Raw genomic sequence first — 24,225 nt, 5'->3', positions numbered from 1 at the left:
CCTTAAAGAAGATATAGGTGTGGCAAATATGCATACGAAAAGATGCTCAACATAAGAAGCCACTGGAGAAATACAAATTTAAAGCGTAAGATACCACTACATACCTAATAGAATGACTGACATAATTTTTTTTTAAATACTAGTAATATGAAGTGCTTGTGAAGATGAGGCACTACTGAAACTCATATATTGCTGGTAGGATTGGAAAATGGTACAGCCACTCTGGAAAAGAGTCTGGCAGTTTCTTACAAAGTTAAACATACATGATATGACTCAGTAATCTACTCCTGGGCATTTCCTCTTGAGAAATAAAAACTTGTATTCACACAAAAATCTGTACATGAATATTTATTCTCTAATGCCAAAAACGAAACGAACCAAATGTCCTTTGCTGGGCAAGAGGACAAACTGCAGTATATTCATACAAGAAAATACCACATAGTATTAAAACGAAACAAACTATTGATATGTGCAACAATTTGGACAGATCTCAACAGAATTATGCTGAGTGGAAAGAGCCAACCACCAGAAGATTCCATGTATAAAACTATCTTGAAGTGACAAAATTATAGTGATGAAGAACAAAACAGATCAGTGGTTGCCAGGGTTAAGGACAGGGGGTGTTATTTTAAAGGGTTATCGAACGGTAGCTTTTTGGGGCACTGTTAACTGTTCTGATCCTGATCGTGGAGGTGGTTCCGTAATTCATACATGTGTTAAAATTCAAAGAACTATATACCCAACAGTCAATTTTCCTCTATGATAATTTAAGAAATGAAGTTAATAAATGAAAAAACATACTCTTCTGTTTTATTTAGTTAATCATTGGGTAACATTATTACTTTTGCAAAATTTGCGTTGCCAGTTATCAGTTACATGGCTGGAGAAATGAGCCTTTGTCAGCTGGCCTAGAAATCTAAACACAACTTATCATAATATTTTTAGGGAAAAATATATTTTGAATTTCCATCATTACTTGACAATGAAGGATGACTTCGACTCAGAAGTCAAAGCAAGATGAGGGCCAAGCTAAGTCTGAGATGAAGGTGGGTAAAGAGTCTTGGCAGAAAAGCAGGTCCAGCCAAGGCGAGTGGGTTTGCGTCCTCCAGAAAGAAAGGAGAGACTTCCTAAGAGGGAAAACATCAGACAGGAAGGGAATTTGAGCTCTCACTCAGCGGCTTATTTACCTGAGACTGAAGACACTGTTTTAAAAAGAAAGAGATTGATCTTTTCAGTCACCAAACTTTAGTTTCACAACTCTACCTCACCTGTTTTGGCCTGTTCAGGCTGCTGTAACAGGATATCACGGCCTGGGTGGCTTCTAAACAACAGAAATTTATTTCTCACAGTCCCAGGGGCTGGGAAGTCCAAGACCAAGGCTCCAGGAGATTCAGTGTCCTGATTCACGGAAGACACCTTACCCCGAGTCCTCGCAGGGCACAGGGGCAAGAGAGCGCCCTGGGGTCTCTTTACAAGGGCGCTAATCTATTCCCAAGGGCCGCCCCCCCCGCCCCCTGTCACAACCTAATCACTTCCCAAAGGCCCCGTCTCCTAATTTCATCACCTTGACGGTTAGCATTTCAACATACGCATTTTGGGGGAACACAAACATTCAGTTCATTGCACCATCCCTCAGTATCAGTAGATAAGGCAAATTCTAGAAATAACTTTTTTTTCCTCTTTTTTCCACAAATACAGATATATACACCTATATTGTATATATTACATGTGCCGGGCGGGTGAGAAGGACCGACACCTGCGCCGCCTGGCCGCGAACAGCGTGCGCGGGGCACAGAAGGCCTACCTGCCGCGGTCGTCTTGAGCAGGGGAGGCCCTCGCAGAGGCACGTTCAAGGTGTTCTCCGACCGCAGGTTCAAAGCGATGCTTGGGAGGAACCCGCTCATCATTAGGGCCAGAACGTTCCTCTGCTGACATCTGGGGGTCCTTGGTCCAGTTCCACCGTCTGGCAGGTCTCTGAGGGCCCGAGTGGAGACCCCGCCAGAAGCCCGCGGCAGGTTTTGCGAACAGTCTGCAGCCTGACGCGAGACAGAGCGAGATCCCGCGGACCCCGGCCTCTCTTCTCGCGGTATCTCGCTGGAGCTCCTCAGGAGGATGTGCGGCAGGTTGCACCTCCCGGAGCTGGACCGTGCAACAACGGAGGCTCCCCACGCCCTCCTCTGCTCTTGGAATGTGCGCTCTACCTTCCGTTCCCACAGTGGGAGCCGTTTTCCAGGACGCAGCTTGGAGAGGGCAGGGTGCTGTGGAGACCTCTGGACGGCCATACTGACCGGACCGCTAAGGCCTCTCTCTAAACGAGTCCGGCGTGCAGGGGTGGAGATCGACTCATCTCGCGGCCCAAGACCAGCCTCATATGTAAGTTTCCTTCTTTGTTAACATTCCATTTACCTATCTGAAGTGGCTGCCTCTGCCTCGGTCTCTCCGGCCTGTGTATGGGGCCAGTTTGTTTTATCCCAGGAAGCCCCTGAGGTTTTGAACCAACGCACACGCACACCGTTCTCTAGAAGAGGTGTTGGACTTGCTGCCTGGGCCAAGATGCTCTGTCCATTAGTCTGTCGGGACCATGGGCAGTTTCCTCCAGCAGGCGCAGGCATTGAGGCCCAAGGGGTCAGGGACAATCTCAATACAGTTTCTGCACCCAGGACCCACCAGAGCCCAGCTGTATCACCTGCAGCTGCCCAGACCAGGGCTCTGTCCAGACTGTTCAACGCAGTGAGGAAGCCAGGAGAAGCTTCTGCAGGACCCATGGCTACTCTAAGGAGCTGATGGGAAACAGCTGCACCCACCTGGCCATCAAGCTCATGACCAGTTTGGAGCTGGAGAGAAGCTCCTTGTCCTGGACTCGGGCTTTCCAGACTAGCTGCACAGTGACATAGTGATGGTGCAGGCTGAGGGACTGCAGGCAGAAGGAGGTCACCCTTTATAACTTCCTATTTGCTGTCCCCTGTTTCTTCACACCAGCCATGGACGCCAAGACGCCTGAAAAGGCCAGTGTCTTTTGGCTAATGGGGGCCTTCAAACTCAGGCTGCGGGTCTGTGGTTAACACTGTGACCAGGATGAATGAGAAGCTGGCTAAGTCCCCTGGCCTACACTGCTGGCTCTGTATGTGTACTTTGGACCCAACACTGCTGAGAGCACCACAGTTTTAGGGGCTTAGACTTCCTCACATCTTTCCCAGATGCAGCCCCCCACCCAAGGGCCCAGGCCAGGATGTCCACGGCTCCCTGATGCTCTTTAGGGGTGTGCAGGCCCAGGGCTCCTGCCAGGGGATGAGCCCTACAGGAGCACTCCTTGGGTCCCCTACCACCCAGAGTCTTTGTCGAGACCCAGCTCTGCAGCCAGAGGTACTGGCACCCACTCTGCTGCAGGAGGCCTGCAGTGGAGGTAGGGGGGACCTCTGGGCATGAGCACTCGCAGGTCGATTGCCCACCTAGTGGCTTCCTCCAGGCCCTGGGTTGCACAAGAGATCCAAGAGTATGTACCTATTTGAGGACAGTGACAACAAGGCAGAGCTGAGACCCAGAACAAGTTCCTAGGACAGGAGGTGCCTGGGGCCCACACCCAGTGTTCTGGCCACCCTACAGGGATCTCTGCCAGAGCAGGAAGGCAAGGACAACTGCCAGCAAATGGCTTGTGATTGTTTGTATAAGTAAAAATATTTTTAGTTAAAAAAAAAAAATATATATATATATACATACTATTAAAATTATAATCAAAGTTGATATTCATCACAAGCCTGTCACGGTTCTTTAAAATATATAAGGTCATTGACAGCCTTTTATTCAAGTACTAGAGTCTAAATCCCTTCATCTTGAATGTGGGCTGGACTTAGAGGCCCCCATAGAGCAGGACTGAGGCTTTCCATCAACAGCCAGCACCTATGTGAGCAGGCACATGTAAGACGGCCACCTTCAAAGTGGATTCTCCAGCCACAGCCAAGCCTTTAGATGACTGTAGATCCTGCCAACAACTTATTGCAACCTCATGAGAAACCCCAAGCCAGAACAGCTCAGCCAAGCTGCTCCTGAATTCCTAAGCCACAGAAACGGTGAAGGATGATAAGGAATTATCACTGCTCTAAGCCACTAAGTTACACAGCAGTAGAAAGCTAACACAGAGCCCATGTGCATCCGACTTCACGTACATTACCTTATATAATTCTCATAAAGTAGAAAATCTCATTTTCCAGATAAGAAACCTACTACCTGGAATTATTGAAGAATTTATCACATGGTCACGGAGCTAGTTCACAGCCCTGCTGGGATTCCCGCCCAGGACAGGTTACAAAGGTCATATGACGGGGTGCCAGGCACTGGGGACACAGTCATAGAGACCAGTGAGTGGAGTGCACATCAGAGGGAGAAGCTGTTGAACAGGAGAAGGGGAAACCCCCTCAGGTTCAGCTGGATGAAGGGAAGGAGCTGAATTAGCAAATTCTGTAGAAACTTTGCAGGTCAGGTCAAATTTGAGGCTAAGGAATGAGAGCTTTGACAAAGAGAAGTACAAAATGCAGTGAGAAAAAGGCAGAACTATCAAATGGTTTATACCCTTTTAATGGCAAATGAGAAGGTAGCCAGGAACACAGTAGGAATCAGTCAAAGTGGAATAAGAGTCTCTGCTCATTTTCTATGACTAGTTGCCATGGCAATAGGATCCCCACCTTATTGGAATGATATTTAAATGAGAAAAGCGCATGCAAATGAAGTAACTAGTGATTTTATTGGTGCTGATGCTAACATCTGTCTGGTTACCTTCACCTTCTCAGGAGGTCTGAGTACAAATTTGAGAGAGGTTTTGTCCCAGAAAAAGAATAATACCATAAAAGGGAACTTGGAGAATATGACTCATGGTCTGAGGCCCTGCCTTCCAAGGAGATCTTCCAGGCACCACTGATCGCTTTCTTTCCCTCATGACCCTGGTAGGAGTCAGTGTTAAGTAGTAAAACTTGCAGTTTTACATGCCTGGTGCATTCTGATTTTAATCTAAAGGAAACCCTGTAAGTCAGGGCCCCAGCCTGGCCAGCTGCTTACTCCCTGCACCCTGTGTAAGGGGTGAGAATTCTACAGGAGCTCTGCTGTTTGGACAGCTCTTCCTGCTTTGACATTTCTGAGAGACAGGCTGCCCAGAAAGAGTATATTTATTTCCTAGAGCTGCCATGACAAAGTACCACCAACTGGGTAGCTGAAAACAACAGAAATGTATTATCTCACAGTCCTGGAGGCCAGAAATCTGAAATGAAGATGTCAGGACAGCCACACTCTCTCTGAAGTCTATTGTCGGGGGATCCTTCCTTGATTCTTGCTAGCTTCTGGATTTTTCCTGGCAATCTTGAGTGTTTCTTGACTGCTAGCTTCAGCACTTCAATTCCTGCCTCCACTGTGTATCCATCTTCTCTATATATGCCCGTGTATCTTCTTATAAGGATGATCATATTGGATCAGAGCACCTCCGATGACCTCATCTTAACTTGATTACATCTTCAAAAGTCCTAGGTCACATTGTGAGGTATTGGGGGTTAGGATCTCTACATGAAAATTTGGTGGGGTGGAGGAGACAATTCAACCCATAGCAGAAAGGGAGCAGAACCCAGAGTCAACAGAAATAGGCCAAAGGAGAAATGACCCAAAATGAATATCCCAAGTAGATTCACACTTTATACATACCCATCTGCTCTCCGTGACTGTCCCTCTCCCCTTAGCTCCTCACATCACTTGCAGTCCCTAAAACACCATAGTTAATGGAAGAGATAAGGCATCAGGCTACAGGGAGGAAGATTTGACTTGGCAGGACTCTGCCCTTGACTGAGTGACTTTTCCAAGTTGTCCGCCTGTGCACCTGATCAATGACCTTCAGATGAGTGTCCCTCAAACATACAGCAGCTCATGGGTCACCTGAGCTTCGGTGAGGCATTCACACTGGACAGGAGTTTGATCAGCACAACAGGCAGGCTTCTCCCTAGACAGGCTCTGGGTCCCAGTTGTACCGTCCAGGTCCCTTCATCTCGTCTGCAACTCAACCTCTGGGAAAGAGAACAGGCAAAAGGAACACTAGTCCACGGATTCCTAGGGGACAGTCTGGAAATGGCACACATCACTCCTGGTCACGTTCCATTGTCCAGAACTCAGCTACACAGTCACACCCAGAAGCCAGGGAAGCTGAAAATGGTATCTTAGCTGGGTGGCCATGTGTCCAGTTAAAAAGCAGTTCTATTTTTAAGATAAATAGCCAGAATGGATATCAGTGGAAAACTGTCACATACTTTATACATTTTTTTATATTGTGAGTTTATTTCTGTGTCATAATCTTTGCAAATATTAACTTTTGCATAGTTCTCAATCATGTAGTTGTATAATCATTTATATCATTATTTTCCTCTTGTTGGACATTTACAATGTCAACTTTTTGACATTATAAATAGTGCTGCAGAGAACAAAGTCACCAATCTTTGGTGCAATTCTTTGATTATCTCTTTATGATGATCTCCTGAAAGGCTTCCTTGAGGCCACCTGACCCAGTTCTTTGATACAGCGACCAAATTAGCGTGAAGAACTGCTGGTCCAGGTCATCTTTGAGAAAAGTGAGTCTTCTGTAGTCTTGACATATTCTGCCCCTCCCCCATGCCGCCTTGCTTTGGCCAGCTCTTCTCGGCCCAGGGCTGGCTACTGGCAACAAGTTATTTCCCTGGGAGACTACTTGTTTATAGCCAGATGCGCTATTGCTGAACGTTTTCAGAGGGTTTGATTTAAGGGCTTACCTTGATATTGTGTCCTGTGCATCTGTACTGTTTTTACTCATCAACTGTATCTGCAGACTGCTTTACAGTTTGCAAGACTCATTGACTGGATCCAATGGTGATTTTTCTGAAACACAAATCTGATATTACCACTTACATGGCTTAAGCCCTTTGAAGCATTCTTGCTACCCTCCGATTCAAATCTAAATTCCTTAACATGATTTATAAATCTCTCTGACTGACATATGGTAAAATTAGCTTTTACGAAACAAACGAACAAACCCTTAATGGATTAAAACAACAGCCATTTATTTAGCTCCTGATTCTGTGGGCCAGTAACTTGGGCTGGGCTCAGCTGAGACTCATTCATGCATCCATGGTCAACTGCAGGTCAGACTCGTTGTTTCTGGGGATAGCTGACTGTAGACTGGGGTGACCAAGAAACTCGGGCAAGCATCTCTTCCCATCCAACAGGTTATCCTGGACTAATTAAAATGTCAGTGCCAGGTTCCACGTTTAGTAAAAAGCTTCCACGTACAAGCATTTTCCCAGCCTCTTCTTGCATCACATTTGCTAATTTTTCATTGGCCAAAGCAACTCCCATAATCAGCTCAGAGATGGGAAAACAGACTTCTCCAGTTGACAAGAGGAAAAGAATCTGTGGCCATTTTTGCCATCAGCCACAACTTCTTTCTCTCGTCTCGTCTGGTTTTGTCCCTACTCTCATCTCCATGGACTCTGTTCCAGCCAAACAGACTGCTCACAGCTCCCTCACCCTGCGTTGCTCTCTTAGGCTTTGGCTGATGCTTGCTATGCTCCTGCTGTTCACCTAGCCAGCTCCTCCTGCTGTTCACCTAGCCAGCTCCTCCTGCTGTTCACCTAGCCAGCTCCTGCTCGGTCCCATCCTAGAGGTCCTTTCCAACAAGAAGCTCTTCTCTCATCTCCAGACAGAGGTAGATGTTCCTCTGTGCTTACCATGCTGTGTTACAAATGTCTGTTTTCTTGTCCATTTACCCCACAAGAATATAAGGCACTTGAGAGCAAGATGTGTTTTCTGTGAAATACTTGGTCCCTAGTGTCATAGAGTAGGGAGCGCACAGCTATTCACTTGTGGACTGATTAACTGCATTGAAATAAAAGAAAACAGATATAGGAAAGCCTTTTGCAAATCCATAAGAAGATATATCACAATAATGGAATCCTTGGGTTGGAAGGGACCTTGATTATTTTCATGTCTGTGCAAAACTTGTTAGAATAACATAGTTAAAAATTGCATCGCTGTCCACTGGGCACAGCCACAGGTAATTACCTCATCAGAGGTAATTCTCCCACTGAACTGTTTTTAGGCTTAAAACCTTGTGTCTCCAGTTGAACCCAAATCAATCTTCAAGAAACTCCCACCTGTTGCCCCAGACCTTCCTTCTGAAGTCTTAATATAAAGATAAAGCTTAATGTTTCCCATACATCAGGCCTCTTCATCCAAGATCTAGCAACTGTTGCTCTTAGCATGTTCTCACAGCCCTCTCCATCCTGCTTGCCCTCCTCTGGGCATGCCCAGTGTGTCTCTGTTTTCTTTGGAAAATGACATTCAGAGCGGGACAAGACACTCCCCTGGGATTGGAGATGTGTCTTTCGGCAAACCAGTTGTCAAGTCCATGACAGCAGCAGTGAAGTTTAGGGGTGCTGGGAATTGTAGTCCCCACAGAGGTGGAACTCAGCCCCGAATCAAAACATTAGGATGACATTTCCAAGAGGTGTGTTTAAACTCTATACTGACACTGGCAGGAGGAACACCTGCATCCTTTTCACTCGTTCTTACCGCTTGTATCCAGGTCAAGGGCCCAAAAGGCCAAATTCGCCAGATTTCAAATACCTCTGGTAAAAAGTGGCAAGAGATGTTGAGGTGTGTTTCATGGTGAATAGATCATAAGCTTCAGAAGGAAATAAACATGGATGGAGCAACACGCTCCAAAACGGTTTAGGTGCCTGTGTTAGGAAAGGGAGCGAACCCCCAGGGTGTGCAGTTCCTCACCACCCCCCGGGCTGCTGTGAGGATCACATGTGTGTAGTTACAGCCAGCGCTTGTTTGGGGCTGTTCCTGAGGCAGGCCAAGCATGTACACACGTTTTATATGTTTTAACGTTTGCCCACCTCTACGAAGAAGCTTCTATCACTGTGCTCATTTTGTAGAAGAGGAAATGGAGGCTCAGGAAGTTAAAATCATTTGCCCAACATCACAGAGCGAGTGAGTGGCAGTCCTGGGCCATAAACCCAAGTCTCTCTAGTTCACTATGGGCTAGAAAATCTCCTGTCCCTCACTGGAGCATCAGCTCCTAGAGCTTCCACCTTGCCCTGCACATGGGCAAAGTTCCCTCCGACGAAGAGGGACGGAGGCAGGGGAAGCCACGAGTAGATACAGAAACTGTCAGCAAGTGACCTCCAGGAAGGACTGAGGGAACATGGGTGGGACCGTGACATCTCCTACAGGACAGTGAACCCTCCTACCATATTGGTGCCTGCAATCCTACATCAAAAGTCAGAGGTGATTCCTGCCCCTAGATGGTGACGGATGTGAGCTGCCACAGCTCAGTAACCACAGGGCTCACAGCCCCTGTGCTCAGCCCTCGGTGGGAAAGCCGTAGCAGAGACTCTGGGCTCAGAACAATGCATCAGTCTCTTGGGGTTTGGCAGCGGTGACTGATTTTGCTGCTGTATCGGCACACTTTGCCAGGGATAGATTAGAAAGCAGGAAATTTTTGTCTCTAAAGGGAAAAGGAAAACCCACCCCAAAGTGTTATTTTGCTAACAGCCTCAACTTTGTAATAAATAAAGACTGCAAATGGGAAGAAAATGCATAAAATGAAAATAAGCCGAGTGAATCATGGCAGGCGCTATGTACAGTATATAAATATTCATGTTAAATTACCTTTTACTCCAACTCCACAGTTCTCCTGTGTGCACTTAGGGCTGAGTGGTTTGGGAGGCCTCAGCTACCAACCCAAACGCCTGTGCCTTTTGCAAGAGCAGGAGGAGTAGCTAAGAATGCTTCACAGAAGCCTGAGCAATGTGGAATCCCAGTGTAAGCCCCCGAGCTCAGGCACCCTCCCTGCATTTGGAAAGGGAACAGTCATTCATCTCTGGGTCCTTCCTAGTCAACGGAAACTGAGCTGAGGGAGAAAACGGGGAGAAAATCCTTAATCTTAGCAACAGCAGGATCTGGTGTTTTAGCTGCAGAGCTTAAAGGAAAACAAAACAAAACAAAACAAAAGGCCTTGTTGAAAAGTTCAAATCTAGGTAACCAGTTTCTGAAAGAGGCTTTTGTATGAGTGGGGAGATGGGCAGTGGGGGCCAGAAGGAATGCAGGCCAGAAGGAAAGGGGGCCAGGCAGGGAGGTGCCCTGCTTTCCTGCCTGGGAGGGGGTGGGCTCCCTTCCTGTAGGGAGAATGGGGCTGGTACAGGCTGTCACAGCGCTGATGGGCAGGCCGGCAGAGGGAGACCCGTGCGCCTGGAGGCTGAGCTGGCTCGGACCAGCATTCCCTCCCTACTTCAGCTCTGGCCTTCCCGTGACCTTGGGGTTAAACTACAGTCAGGCCCAAAGGCCACGATAACATTTATCTCACTGTTCGGTGCAGCCACGAGCTGCTTCCCTTCAGAGGCAACTCTAAATGTGAGTTGTTGGAGTTCCCTCATGAGGACACAGAGAGGTGCTTTGGAATCTTCCTCTTCTGGCTACCCCAGCTTTGTCCCCACCTGGGAGGCACGTGGTGTGCGTAGTGGGTGTGTGAATGTGTGTGTTTATACCACATCCGGTAATGGTCTGCGTGCAAAAACAGATCCCACATAAATTCTTTTATATATAAGACCAGAATGACTTTAAGGTGCTAAAGCTGGTTTTTTCCAGTGCCTTATGGATATAAATTCATTACATCAGCCTTTCCTTCAAATAAGGGTTTACAGTCCATGGAGTTAAAACTCTGTAAGTATACCTTTGTGTGTTTACTCCAGTTAATTCAGTAAGCACTTTCTGAACACATGCTCTGGGGCAAGTGTTATACTCAGGGCTAGGAGTGCCAGCCCAGCTAGTGTAGAGAACAGAGCCAGACTGGATTCGAATTCTGGCTCTGCCACTTGGACCTAGACCTTAGGTAAAAAAGCTGAAACTTTTGGTACCTTAGTTTCTCCATCGGTAAAGTGGAGGTAAAAATGCCTCATAAAGCAACTGTGAGGAGTCATTAAGATACATGTAGGAGGCATGGCAACACAGTGCCTGGAAACCAGGACTTCTGTGCAAGTGTTTGCTGGGATTAAATCTCAGATGCTTCCTGCAGAGAGGGCACAGCCTAACAGGGAGCATCTCGGCAAGTTGAAGCCCCATTTCCTGCCCCTCCAATAACCCAAAGAACCATTAGTCTTTCAAGAACCATTACTAGTAAATTATTAGTAACTAGTAGCTTAAATCACATTTTCTTCATAATAGCATGTTCACACGCTACCAGAAATGGCAAAGAAAAAAAAATACGATAGGAGTGCAGGACGTGGGACAGGTTGCAGGAAGTATTCGAGCATCCCTCAGGAGGGGAGAAATGAAACTGCATTTTCCTTTTGTACCAGAGGAAACACAGACTCATCCTTACCCAGGCTTGGGTGGGGACCACATGCATAACCCTCTGTTGCCCCAGGTAGGCCCTACTTCAGGTGCTCAGCCCGAAAACATCGGCAGCTCTTTCACTTTGACCTTGAAAAGGGAAATGCTAATCATCTTAGCCAACTTTCATTAAATACTTAGTGCTAAGAACTGTTCTAGTCCTTAAAGCCAACTTTCATTAAATACTTAGTGCTAAGAACTGTTCTAGTCCTTAATGCCATTTCATTGTTTAATCAGCTCAGCCACGCCGTGGACATGTTTGTACAGGGTCTCCTCCATTTGCCCTACACAACCACCCCCACCCTCCTCCGCTTTGTTCTCTGCCCCTAGAGGCTGGTCTGTACTGATTATACTGCCTCCTCTCCTGTCTTCCAGCTTCTAGTTGAGTTTGGCCAATGGGGAGCCTCAAGAGAGTAGGATTTTGGAGAAGGGAAGGAAAGTCAAGTCAGACCCTCCCCCCACCACCACCACTGCCGCCACCACTACCGCCACCAAGGTCTGGTAGACTGAGGTCTTGGCTCATCTCAAAGGGATCTTTTTTAAGCATTTTTGGTTAAAATGCTTAGACCTCTTCCCCATTTTGGTTCCTGTTCCTTTTCTCGCCCCTCTTTCCTACTGGCTTAGGAGTGCCCACAGCTCCGTGTGACTCACCTGGGTTCCCTCACTGTTTAGATGGTTTCCTAAACGTTTTACACACCTATTATTTCTCCTCGGGTGAACACATTCTGTTTGAATGATCCTTACCTGAGTACAGCACCTATCTCCTGTTGGGATCCTGATGCATAGGTACTGTTATTATACCCATCTTACAGATGGGTCCAGAGGGGTAATGCAACTTGTCCAAGACATCATAGCTAGTCAGTGACAGGACTGGGTTTCAAAACCAGATCTATCTAAATCCATAGCCCACATTCTTAACTGCTGTACTGTAGTTGCGATAAACAGTTCTGGACAATGTGGGTAAACTAGGAAGTCTGGGGGATACAGACTTGAGCAGCTCCTCCTGGAAGCCTGCAGCAGGAGGAACTACACACTACAGGTGGTTTGAGTGCTTGTCAACCTCTTTTCAGGCAGGAGGCTGATGCATATTAACATGGGGTGAAGATGTACATCCTCGTTGGGTCTCCTTGTCCTGGAGTCACCCTATGATATTAAGCAGAAAACATTTGCTGAAGCAGAGGCTGGAGGGGCTGCCAGATCTCGCGCGTATTCCAATCCTGGCTGGTTATCACACCCCAGGGCCCCGTTGGCCTTTCTCTAATTGTCCTGGCTGAACTGTGAGGGGCTCCCATTGGGGCAGAGTCTTATTTAAAACAGCCAACCAGACCAGGACAGGCAATGATCGATTCTTTATTCCAAAGGAAAAGCAGGGCTACTTTTGCCCCTGAATGTCTAATTCATTCACTAGACCCCAGGAGAATTCATAGCGGGGACTGACTGAGGATGCCACTTGCATCTAAGCAGGACTGCCCTCTGCATGCTGCCTTCTGTCCTCCACCTCAGGAAGCTCAATGATCTTTATTTAATGCTGCAACACTGAGGCTTCCTCTGCAGAGGGAGGAATTTATCATCTCAGGCTTCAGATTAACCGGAGAGAATTTTTTAACTAAAATAGTTACATATACACATCTCCATAAAATAGTTTTATGATAAAATAAGGAGTCTACTTCCTTGGCCTAAAGCAAAAAAGAGTTGAAGCAAAGACTCTCAACTGTGCCTTCTTCCAAGGAGTTCTGTTACCTCTTGTCTCCATCTTGGTCCCCACTGCACTGAATTGTGTTTACAGATCATCCCCTGCACTAGAAAGTGAAGTCCTTGAAGGCAGATCATGTGCCTCTTTCATCTCTGGCCCCCAACACAGCACAACACCTGGCACAGCAGGTACTCAGTATATATTGTGAGATGAAGAGATACTTGGGTACCCCCAGAGCAAGGACTGTCATCAGAGTGTATTCTGCAATTATATGTTGACTCTTTAGCCTCATCCACAAAGGCAGACACCATATTTCATTTAATTATATACTTTCTGTGTGTGGCGCTTCATGACTGCTCACAACATGTTTTGCAGGGAAAATGATAATGGAGGATGTAGCAAGCAAGAAACAAAGCTTCATTAACTTCTGCCCTCCTACACCGCTTGAAGATACCTGGCCATCTCCTTGGGTTGGTGTCATAGGATCATGCCCAGTGTATGTCCTACCATTCCGAATAGAGCCACACTTTCAACATGGAATTGCTCTATAGAGAGGACGTGGAATAGAAGAGTCTGGGAAGGAGAACGCTAGTTGAGCTGGTCACTGGAGCAGCAGCCTCTTCCCTCATCTGAATCAGCTCTTAGTTATCCCTAAGATCTCAGGTCGAGTGCCCCCTCCCATAGGAAAGTTTCCCTGACCTGAAAAGCAGTCATGTTGCCTTCCTTCAGAGCTCTCCTCACTGTTACTGTCTATTCATTGTGTGTCCTCTTCGGTGAGTGCTTGACTCTCCTGAAAGTTCCATCAGTTTGGAGTGAATCTATTTTGCTCATTATTCTATTCCCAATGCCCAGCATGATGTCTTCCAACTAGCTGTTCAGTAAATCAGTGCTGAATGAATGACTGAGTGAATGAATGAATGAGCAAATCCTCACTCTATGCTCAGCTCACATTGGACCACATCTTCTCATCTGGATTCCAGTGTTCTTTCCCTAACACCAGCTATTTTAAATGGTGTGTGTGTGTGTGTTTGCGCACACGCGTGTGTGTGTGTCTGTAGGAACTGGGATTTTCTGTGAACCAGTCCCTCTCATCCCATTCCTGCATCTGTTTCTGTGGGTGCTGCCCCTGCAGGGTGACCTATTCAATGTCTTGGCCACCTCAACAAAGAAAGCTATAAACTATAAACCAGTGGTTCTTAAACATGCTTTCTGTAGAAAACTTCTTTTAAAAATCTACACCTAACGAATTGTGGTACATCCATACACTGGAATATTATGCAATGATAAAAGATGAGCTGTCAAGCCACAAAAAGACATGGAAGAAACTTAAGTGCATATTGCTAAGTAAAAGAAGCCAACCTGAAAACTCTATGTGCTGAATGATTACAATTATATGACAGTATGGAAACAGTAAAAATCTCAGTGGTTTTCTAGGGGTTCAGGGGAGGGATGAATAGACGGAGCACAGGGCATTTTTAGGACAGTGAAACTATTCTACATGGTACTGTAATGGTGGATACATGACATTATGAGTTTGTCAAAACCCATAGAGTATAAAACGAAAAGTAAACCCTAATGTGAATTATGGACTTTAGTTAATAATAATGTATCATATTAGTCCATCAATTGTAACAAAGTTACCACAGGAATGCAAGATGTTAAGAATAGAGGAAGCTGAGGAGGAGGGAGGAAAGGGGGTTCGTGGGAACTCTGGACTTGATGCTTGAAGTTTCTGTACATCTAAAACTACTCTAAAAGTGTAAAGTTTGCTCATTTAAAAAAGTCTACATCCTAGCTGGTCACTCAATATGTAAAATATGAGAATAGAGGAGCATTGTTTGAAGTAGGGGTGTAGCCCCCACCTCCCACTTTACACCCACAAACACATCTCAGATCTCACCTTCCTCCACATGGGTTCCTGAGACAGCACTATGGAAAACTCCCCAGTTCTGGGCAGTTACTTGAAACTTTCTCTTGCTTTACCCACCCCTCAGCTCCCACCCCAACTCTTGGCACAAGTGTGCCCAGAATAGTTTGAAAGGGCTCCTGGCTCTGTAGCCCAAACTTGAAACCCACCTTTATAAAGACATGGGTCTTCTTGTGGCTTCTTGTGGACCTTAGCACGATTTTCCTGAATTTAAATTTTTCTCGTTTTAGCTTTTCCTCTGCATTCAATGAGAAATCCCTGTTTGGGTCCAACCATCTCCCATAAATTCCCACCCAGGGCCAGTGGGTAGGGGAGATGGCCAAGGAGTGCAGGGAAAAAGGAAAGTTAATTTTGAGCTGGGTGTATGTGAAGCCAGACTGTTTTCATATGCCAAAGTCTAGACTCTTCAGCCATCCTGCTGATAAACACACCCTAACTGCCAACAAAGAATCTAAAAGAGAACTCAACAACCCCTTGGAGGCAAATCAGAAGGTATTAACTAAAAGCGGTGACACCACAGTTACTGGCAAATGTTTGCTGGGCAGAGGGGTACCTGTGAAATGCCGCAGGGCACCAAGACAGTGAGGAGCCGGGCCCACCAATTAATGAAGAGCATCTGAGCAGGAGCTGTGTCTAGAAGGTTTCTGAAATAAGCCACAGCTGCACAGCTCAGGTCCCTGGGAAGGGGAACAAACTCACTCTTTGGCAGCAGGGAGGGGAGACGCACTGCATCACCATGGCTACCTGGCAGCACCAGCCTCAAAGCCTTTCAGGAATCTCTACTATTTGTGGAAACCAGTAGCATTCCCCAAAGGCCAGCAACATTCCTCCAGTCTCATGCACTCAGTGATTGCCTCTCTTAACTTTCCCTCACTCCAATTAAAAAGCAAGAGTGGTCCTGACACTCCACTCATGCTGGAGACCCTCAGTGATGCTCAGCAGGAATGCCTCCATCAGAGGGCCTGCATGGCAGAGGCGATCCCGGCGATTTCTAGTGGCCACAAATCCCATATAGTCACAGACCCCAATGTGGACCTTCATTAGCATGCTCTTAAATTCCTAATAGGATTGGAGAGGGGACAAAAAAATATCCTCATTGATGTGACCGATGTGCCAATTAAGGACTCAAGGCTCGCTTCTTTTGCTTTCTGTGTTCTGTTTTCCCAATACAATTGCAGAGGAAGGTGAGTGAGGAGATAATGTTATCTCTATTGTATGTTTGCCACAAAGAACATTCAGTGAGCAACCTTCCCTGTGGGGGCCAGCGGTGGATGTTAATCTACATTTTTTCAAAGAAAATCAGGAAAATGTGTAGATTGGTTTCATAAGATCATGTTTTGGAGAATAATAGAAACTGATTTTTAAACTAGTTTAAATTCTTATTAAAACCAGACCCTCCCAACCAACTAACAAAACAAAAATCTAAAAAGAGAGTCTGCGGTTTTCTGTGCAATGGTCCCCAACACCGTGCACATCTGTTTGTCTTTTCTGGCCAGTATATCTTCATTATTCCAGAAGGGACATCACTTCACTTCTGGGTCGCGTCTCTAAAATTGCTCCTTCGGCAACCCTTTTCCATATATGTGGTTCTAGTCGGAACTGCCAATAACAGTATCCCGATTGCTTGGCCTCGGGATGAGCACGTGACTCACAGCAGACCAGTCGAAGTTCTTTCCAGTGATAATGAGAATAGAATTAAAGAGAAGACCCATTTCCCTTTGGGTGGGAGGCTGAAGAAGTGATTCCTAGAACTGAGGGCAGCTGTGATTTCAGACTTAGGGGAAGTGGTTTGTCTAAAGGAATGAAGATGACTTTCAGAGAAAAGCAAAGACATGATAGGAGGAACCCTGCAGACACTCGAGTCCTTGGTTTAAGGTATATGTGGTAGATTGTTACAGTAAGGAGTCCCGATGCCATGCCTCCTTGCACACACAACCTTGCACACTGTCCCCTTCCACACTGATTCAAGTCTTGACCAAGTAACTCGCTTTGGCCAGTGGGACATCAGCAAATGAGATGCAAGCAGAGGCTTGAAAAGCATGTACACGTTGGGACCTACCTTTTCTCTTGCTGCTTTCAGAACTTAGTCACCGTGTGAAGAAGCCCAGGCTAGCCTGCTGGAGACAGATGGCCCAGCCAATTGCCAGCAACCATGGCTAGACAAAAAGAAAACCATCATAAACCACTTGGCCCAGTTATGCCATGTGAGGGACACCAGAGATCGTCAGAAGAACCATCAAGCTGATCGCAACTCAAAACGATGACTCACAGCTTACAGGTGAGCAAATGAAATGGCGGTTGTTTATTTCACCAAGTTTTGGAGTGGTTTGTTGCTCAAAAATAAATAACTTTCTGCTCTCTGAAGCTATTCTACCACTGTGTGAAAAAGGTGACGATGGGGCAAGAAATCATGTAGAAAGCAAGGCCCAGATGTCCCGACCATCCTAGCCATCTATCTAAGGGCACGGAAGTAACACCCTGCCCAGATGACACTACAGGGAGCAGAGAGGAGTCTCCCAGATGAGCTCAGCGCAAGCTGGCAATTCACAGATTTAGAAGCAAATCGATGTTTGTCTAAACTTAAACTTTAAAAACTTAAAAAGTCACTAAGTTTTGGAGTGGTTTGTATTGAAGCAAAAGCTAACTCTTACAGCCTTCTTGAAGCCACTCCGTTCTTGCTTTTCTCTTGAAGGCAGTTTCGTTCCCATTTTGCCCAATGTGCTGTGCATGATTATTAAGTACAGTCCTAATATCCAGTCACTCCTTTTCCCTTGACTACAAAATCCTGATTTTGTGTCAGAAGGCAGTATACTCAACTAACTACTCACTTTATCCATTTCTCTTGCAGTGAAATATGGTTATGTGACACAGTTGAAGCCTTAAAAAGGGATATTAATAATTGATGAAATAGACCACACCTCCTTCCACTATCCGCCCTCTTTCTTACTAGAATACAGATGTGATGACTGGGGCCACAGCAGCCATTTTGAGTGAATGAGTAAAAAAATAAGCAAATGAGCCATGAGTGAAAAAGAAAAGAAAAAAGAATCACAGAGATGCCAGACCTGACATTGTGGAGCTTCTAAAGCAATGACAATGACCATCTAACTCCAGAAGTGTTGTTACACAAGAAAACCAGAAACTTGGTTCTGAGACACCTGTTTAAAGTGGGCCTCTGTTACACACAGCCAAATACAATCTTAAATGATTTAAGTAAGATTTTGATCACTTATGACCAAAAGAGTCCTGACTCATGATTGAGCCTTCCCTTTGGGGAGTCCTGTGGCCAATGCTGAACTCCATAAGGTGCGCTCTGTAAGGTGCACTGTTCTTAAGGTGCACTGCTCCCCCTATATCTCTGGCTTGCCTGTGGAAACAAAGTCATTTCTCTCTTTCACCTTCAAATAGATGAGAAAGGTGGGTATTTCCCAGAAGTATTTTATTAAAATGCGAAGAAAAGCACAAAGGAAATAATTACAAGAAATATAAACAGCATGAAATTGCTGTGTTCCCATATTTGACCCTAAATCACCAAACTGTAGGAGCCCCTATTCTAGTCACTTTCCTATATGGCAGTAGTTCTCAAAGTGGAGCCCCCAGGCTAGAAGCAGCAGCATCCCCAGAGAACTTGTGAGAAATGCAAATTCCCAGGCCCTTCCCCAAACCCACTGAATCCGAACCACGGGGGTGGGGCTAGCAAGGAGTGTTTTAACAAGCCCTGGGGGAGATTCTGATGTAGCTAATGTTTGAGAGCCAGTAATTTAGAATAATTATTTGCCAGTTTTTTGTGGATTATTAAGCCCTGGATCCTTTTCTTTCAGGCAGTGTTGGGTAGAGACAAGGATATGGTATCAAAGAGAACTTGGTGCCATACTGGGACTCTGCCATATTAGCTGTGACATTTTGGGCCAGTTGATTAACCCCTAACTCGTTGGGGAGGGGGTCTTCATTTCTTCACAGGTAAAATGGGATATTACTTGATAGGACTGTTTAAGAATTAAATGAGACAAGACCTGCAAAATGCCGACTCCCTGTCCAGCTCAGTGCAGGTACTAAAGAAAGTCAGCTAGATCTTTTCAAGTCTGCATCTCAGCTATGAGATCACAGGTCGGTCCAGCAGCAAATGTCTGGCATATGCAGCCATCTTATTTTCAAAAATTAAAAACAAAACAAAACATAAGTTCCCTAAATTCGATTCAAATCTCCCAGTACTCCTAGATACTCACTTCTGCCAGGTGTCAAGATGAAGAGTCCAGCTTATTTCTTCACTGATTTACTAGAATTACCGACACTCATCACTCCCTAGTGTTTAATCTGGCCTTTCCAGGCTGTGGCTGGAGGAATTTCCCTCCTCTAGAGTGGTTCTATCCTCCTCATCCCCAAGGGTCTGCCATCAATCCGCCTCTCTCCACTGAACTGTAAACAGCCTCCAACCGTATCATAAGTACTCCAAGAGTTAGTCACATTCAGAAACAATCATTCAGTCTCAGGAACCAATTCAGAAACATCGGGGTGTAAGACAGACACTGGAACATGGTTTGCTTTTGTTTGTGTGTGTGTGTGTGTTTTGTTTTGTTTTTTTTTTTTATACTTTATTGTTTTGGATAAGGAATCCACATTCATGATTCAAAAGTACAAATGCTGTAAAAGAGAATGTTATGCAAAGTTACTTTCTTTCCCAACTCTGGCTCTTAGATCCCTCTCAGAGGCAACCATGCTTATCAGCTTTTTGGATAAACTTACAGAGATGGCCTGTAAGTGGAAAAATCATGGAGAAGAAAATCACGAAAGAAACAGAGAGAGAACTCTCATCCTCTGTTTTCTATGAAATGTGTATGTGTGATTTACTCTGCACACAAGTGTGGCTACACATATCTTTTGGGATCAATCTGTTCTCCATCACACCTGCCTGGTCACTCATCCTAGATTGGATTTCTGGTTCCTGGGTTGAATTGCCACAGGAAGGCTTTGTGATAGTGACCAGCTCCCTGTTAATTTTTGTCATGCCCAAGTCTGGGCGACAGCATCTCAATGTATTGGAGACTCACACTTGACACTGCTCAATCCTTAAAGCCCAGTCTCCTGGGCTGCACCCTCTCTCCTTCTGCACTTCTGACACCCACTGACAAGCAGCCTATGGAATCTTAGTCCATCCCTTCCCCAGTTTTACATTTGGGGAAGGGGCCCAGCTCTAGGTTCAAGGAAGTCCCTGAAGGAAGATGGAGGGCAGTATATCCTAGAATCGGGATTCTAGCATCAACAAAGCTTGGGCAAAGTAGGGTTGGGTGTCCAATAGTAGCAGGTTTGAATCCTGGCTTCCTTACATGAGCAGTGTGCTTTCTTGGTTCTGGAGCCTAAGTTGCTATATCTATAAAGTGGGGTATTAATAATTACATATAGATTCATTCCAATTAGTTTTTAAAATGCAGAACACCAAAGGGTATATATTATAGAATGATGATAATTCTCCAAATTTTAAGTGGCACTCCTGTATTTCTTAAAGAGCTTCACCCTCAGAGCTCTGGCTTTCTTTCTTATTTCTGTAAATGTTATGAGCACATAGAGAACAGCTTACACATAAGGGATACAAAGATTATCAAGACATTGCCTTTGTCCTCTAGAGGTGGAAGGTGTGGCCGAGACAGCCAGCCAGTTCCTACAGCGCAGTGAGGGCTTCCTTCCATGGAAGAGTGATGAGAAACTCTGGGAACTGAGAGCACTCATATACCTGTTGTTGACAAAATCAAGGGCAGAGGCAGGTCCAGGATGGGCATGACTGGTGGGCCAAGGCCAAGTATGGGCTCAAATGGAAACACAGGTTTCCCAGCATATTTCCTCAGTGATGCCCAGGGATCACCCAGTTACTCAGTACCACCCTAGCTTCCCTCCAGGATTTTCCAAATACTGTAGCCCATGCCACGGCCGCTTTCATTTCTGAGTTTCCAGAAGTGCAGGGACCCAAGAGACCCCCTCCTCCGTACCCAGGCATGTCCTTCCACCTTTTACCTTTGTCCCCGCTGTGACCTTCGGACGAAGTCTCCTAAAATAAGCTTCTGAGGATAATCTGTCAGGCACGTGATTCGGCAGCAGGGCAGGGAATCTTCCCTGACTTCTGCAGATAGGGTCTTACAGCACAGCGTGAAATTTGTTTACCCTTATCTTAGCACACAAGAACAAATGATCCCGCCCCTGGTATAAATCCAGCAGCCCTGCGTCTGTGGGTAGGTTTCTGTGTAAATCTCCAGCAAACTCTTACCTAGGCTGACTGTTCACTTTTGTTTGCTGCCTTTCCCTGGCTCCAGGCTCACCAGCAGACACACTGGCTTTTATCTGTAGCAGTAACAGAAAAGAGAGGTAAGTAGAGTCACTCTGCAGCAAAAACCCCACGCCCACCCCGGGGTGGTGTCTTCTCTCCCAGCTGAATTGCACTGGCTCCCTCCCCTCGGCCAGAAAGACCTACCAAGCCTGGGGGAGCTCTGTCCTCCGCAGCCAGGGAGATCAGAACTTACTAGCGTTCGGAGCCCCTTGTAGGCTCACCCATCCAAGGTGGTCAGTACCAGCAAGGTTGAGGAACCTGGCCAAAGGGGTTTTAAGTGGCATTAGTAGCCCCAGTGCCAAATGACATGGATCAGAGAGGGGAAACGGAAATCTTCTAAACAGCTAAGGGCTAGTTCAACTTCAAACTTCAAAGTAAGCATCCTTGGCCTGGGTACCGAGGCCTCAAAGACAACAAGGATGGCCTAAAGAAAATTAAAAAAAAAAGAATCATTAATAATAAAATCAATACTTACCTTCAAGTGTACTCCCCTGTCCTTAACTCTCCAGGTGCGCTACCTTGCAGTGCTCACAGCAGCCCCGAGAGGGAGGTGCTGTTAAAACTAGGGAACTGAAGCAGAGTGGTTAAGTGATTTCCACAAGGTAATTCAGAGATAAGAGCCAAAGCTTAACTCGAACAGGTGGTCAGACTTTGGAGCCTCGGTTCTAAATCAGTGCTTCCCAGGAGTTAACACTCACCAGAATCACCTGGAGATCTCGTTAAAAGGCAGATCCTGGTTCAATCAAGCAGGGGTGGGGCTTGAGATCCTGCATTTCCTGCAAGCTCTGCCCTGAGGCCTGTGCTGCCAATCGGAAACCACCCTTGGAGAAGCAAGGGTCAGCCTGTGTGAAGGGGGAGTACCTCTCCTGATTCACCAACTGCTTGTTATGGGTCCACAGAGAAAGAATAGAAATAGGGAGGGAGCTGCTAGAAAGTTTATAACTGTTTGACAGTTATTTTATATCTGCTAAATGGAATAATAGTAAAAAAAATTGGGCTCGTATATTGTTACAGTCTTTATTCGTCTAGTAGTTTATATCTGTTATTTCACAGGGGTATCAGCTCACAGAAAGTTGGGAATTATAAACAAAAACAAAACAAACAAAACAAAGAGCCTGGCCCTTTTCTGCAGATAATTTTGTAACCGAGCAGGACCCTTTGGGACCTTCCAGGGTCAGACCCCTCCCTCATGTCCTCTGCTGTAGCTCCTCTCTGAAGGACCCAGATAATAGTATCTTGTGCTTGTGTATTTTTCCGGAGTTTTTCAGATGCTTAAGACCACCACCAAAGGGAAGAAATTAACTGCTTGATTGAGAACTTGTGGCCCCAGACGTTCTGGCACCCAGGGGTAGTGTTGACCAGCCGCCCCGTTACTCCCACATCAACCAATTGGAGAAGTGTGCACCAGCTGATCACATACCCTGTGACCCCTCTCCCTTACCTGGCCTTTAAATATGCTTTGCTGAAACCCTTTGAGGAGTTTGGGGTATTCTTGGGCAGAAGCCATTCCTGTCCGGCCCTGCAATAAACCTTTCTCTGCCCCAAACTCATGTTTCAGTTTATTTGGCTTTGTGGTGAGGCAGGTGCATGAACCTGCCTTTGGTAACAACTTGAAAATCACTTCTCTAAACTACTACACTGTACTGACTCCCCATCTGTTGGGGATGTGTTACCAGGATGTGTGTGTCTCTGTGTGTCTGTCCGTCTGTGGGTGTCTTTGTGTCTCTGTGGCTGCGTGTATCTATCTGTGTGGGTGGGTCAGTTGTCGGGGGGACACGACCAGTGTTGTGGGCAGTAAAAGAATTTAACAAAGGCAAAGGATGAAAATAGAAAGGGGTTTTATTTGTTCACGCTGCCATAGACAACAGCAGGCCACACAGACAAGAGGTGCCTATGTGAGCCCCGTGGGCTGGCTGTTGGAGTGTTTTAAAAGGTCGGGTCACAAGGTGCTTGATCAGCCTGTTACAAGTCTCTGATTGGCTACAGGTGAGGTAAGAGGTTTAGGGTCCGTGAAGGGCGGTAGGGTTTACAGCTCTGATAAGATGGGCTGAAACAAGCCAGCCTGAGCTATTGTGAGATTAGGCATTACCTAATTACCTGGGGCTATTAGTTTGTTAAGGGGAACACGCCCAGTCAAGAATGTACAGTATCTGGGATCTCAGGCAGACATCTGAGAGCCCAGGAATGGGGGTCGTTGGACCTTGAAGGATGACAGCCCCACGTGGGTGCCTGTCCTACCTCAGTTCTCATTTCCTGTAGGTTCCATTTCCATATGGTTTTAGGGGCGTTCCCACCTACCCAGCCTCATATGCAGATGGAGACTACCATCCATAAAGCTCAAGTAATGTGAATTGTAGTTTGTCGCTTCCTGGTTTTGGAACCTCAGCCAAAATCTCTCAACCTCCTTGAAGCTCACCTGTGGGACAAAGCCGCTGTCTGTGTGGCAAGGATGAAAGGATAGAAAACATGCAGAGTGCTTGGCACAACCCCTGGAACCATCACTGGCAATCAATAAAGAGCAGATACAACTATTATTAGGGCGAAAAACAAAACAAGAGCAAGAAATAAAGTCATATCAGACATTCCTCAACTTTATCAGCATCTTTGAGGAAACGCCCTGATACTCTGCTAGGCACTGGGAAGGCAAGATGCAACACTTCTCTCCACAAAATAAAATTAAAATTTCTTCTTCAACGTACAACAGTTATAGCCCCATCTCTCACAGAAGTCTACAACTACGATGAAATTTTAATCCTAACCACCGTTAGGCAGAATAGTGCCCCAAGGGGCTGCAAGATGTCTGATCATCAAGCAAAAATGTAATTATTTTCATTCTGCTCCAGAAACTTAGGCAGGTGAGTGAGCTAACACAGTTTACAAAGGTTTTCAATA

General features: G+C 46.0%; 2 long non-coding RNA genes across 2 annotated transcripts; one reads left to right on the top strand and one right to left on the bottom strand.

Annotated features, from left to right (window-relative positions):
* The first annotated feature begins 2,148 nt into the window (after nucleotides 1–2,148).
* On the top strand, nucleotides 2,149–22,879 carry LOC140689145 (uncharacterized). Its single transcript, XR_012064019.1, has 4 exons — nucleotides 2,149–2,373; nucleotides 17,098–17,295; nucleotides 21,320–21,371; nucleotides 22,594–22,879. It is a non-coding gene; the product is annotated as an uncharacterized lncRNA (long non-coding RNA).
* LOC140689146 (uncharacterized) lies at nucleotides 4,659–23,990 on the bottom strand. The gene is made up of 5 exons (XR_012064020.1): nucleotides 23,750–23,990; nucleotides 21,274–21,757; nucleotides 17,077–17,173; nucleotides 6,774–6,879; nucleotides 4,659–6,038 (listed from the first exon to the last, which is right to left on the bottom strand). It is a non-coding gene; the product is annotated as an uncharacterized lncRNA (long non-coding RNA).
* Nucleotides 23,991–24,225: the final 235 nt, after the last annotated feature.

Source organism: Vicugna pacos, chromosome 25 (genome assembly GCF_048564905.1).
Source record: "Vicugna pacos chromosome 25, VicPac4, whole genome shotgun sequence".
NCBI classification, from domain to species: Eukaryota; Metazoa; Chordata; class Mammalia; order Artiodactyla; family Camelidae; genus Vicugna; species Vicugna pacos.
This window is presented reverse-complemented; position numbering and strand designations above follow the sequence as displayed.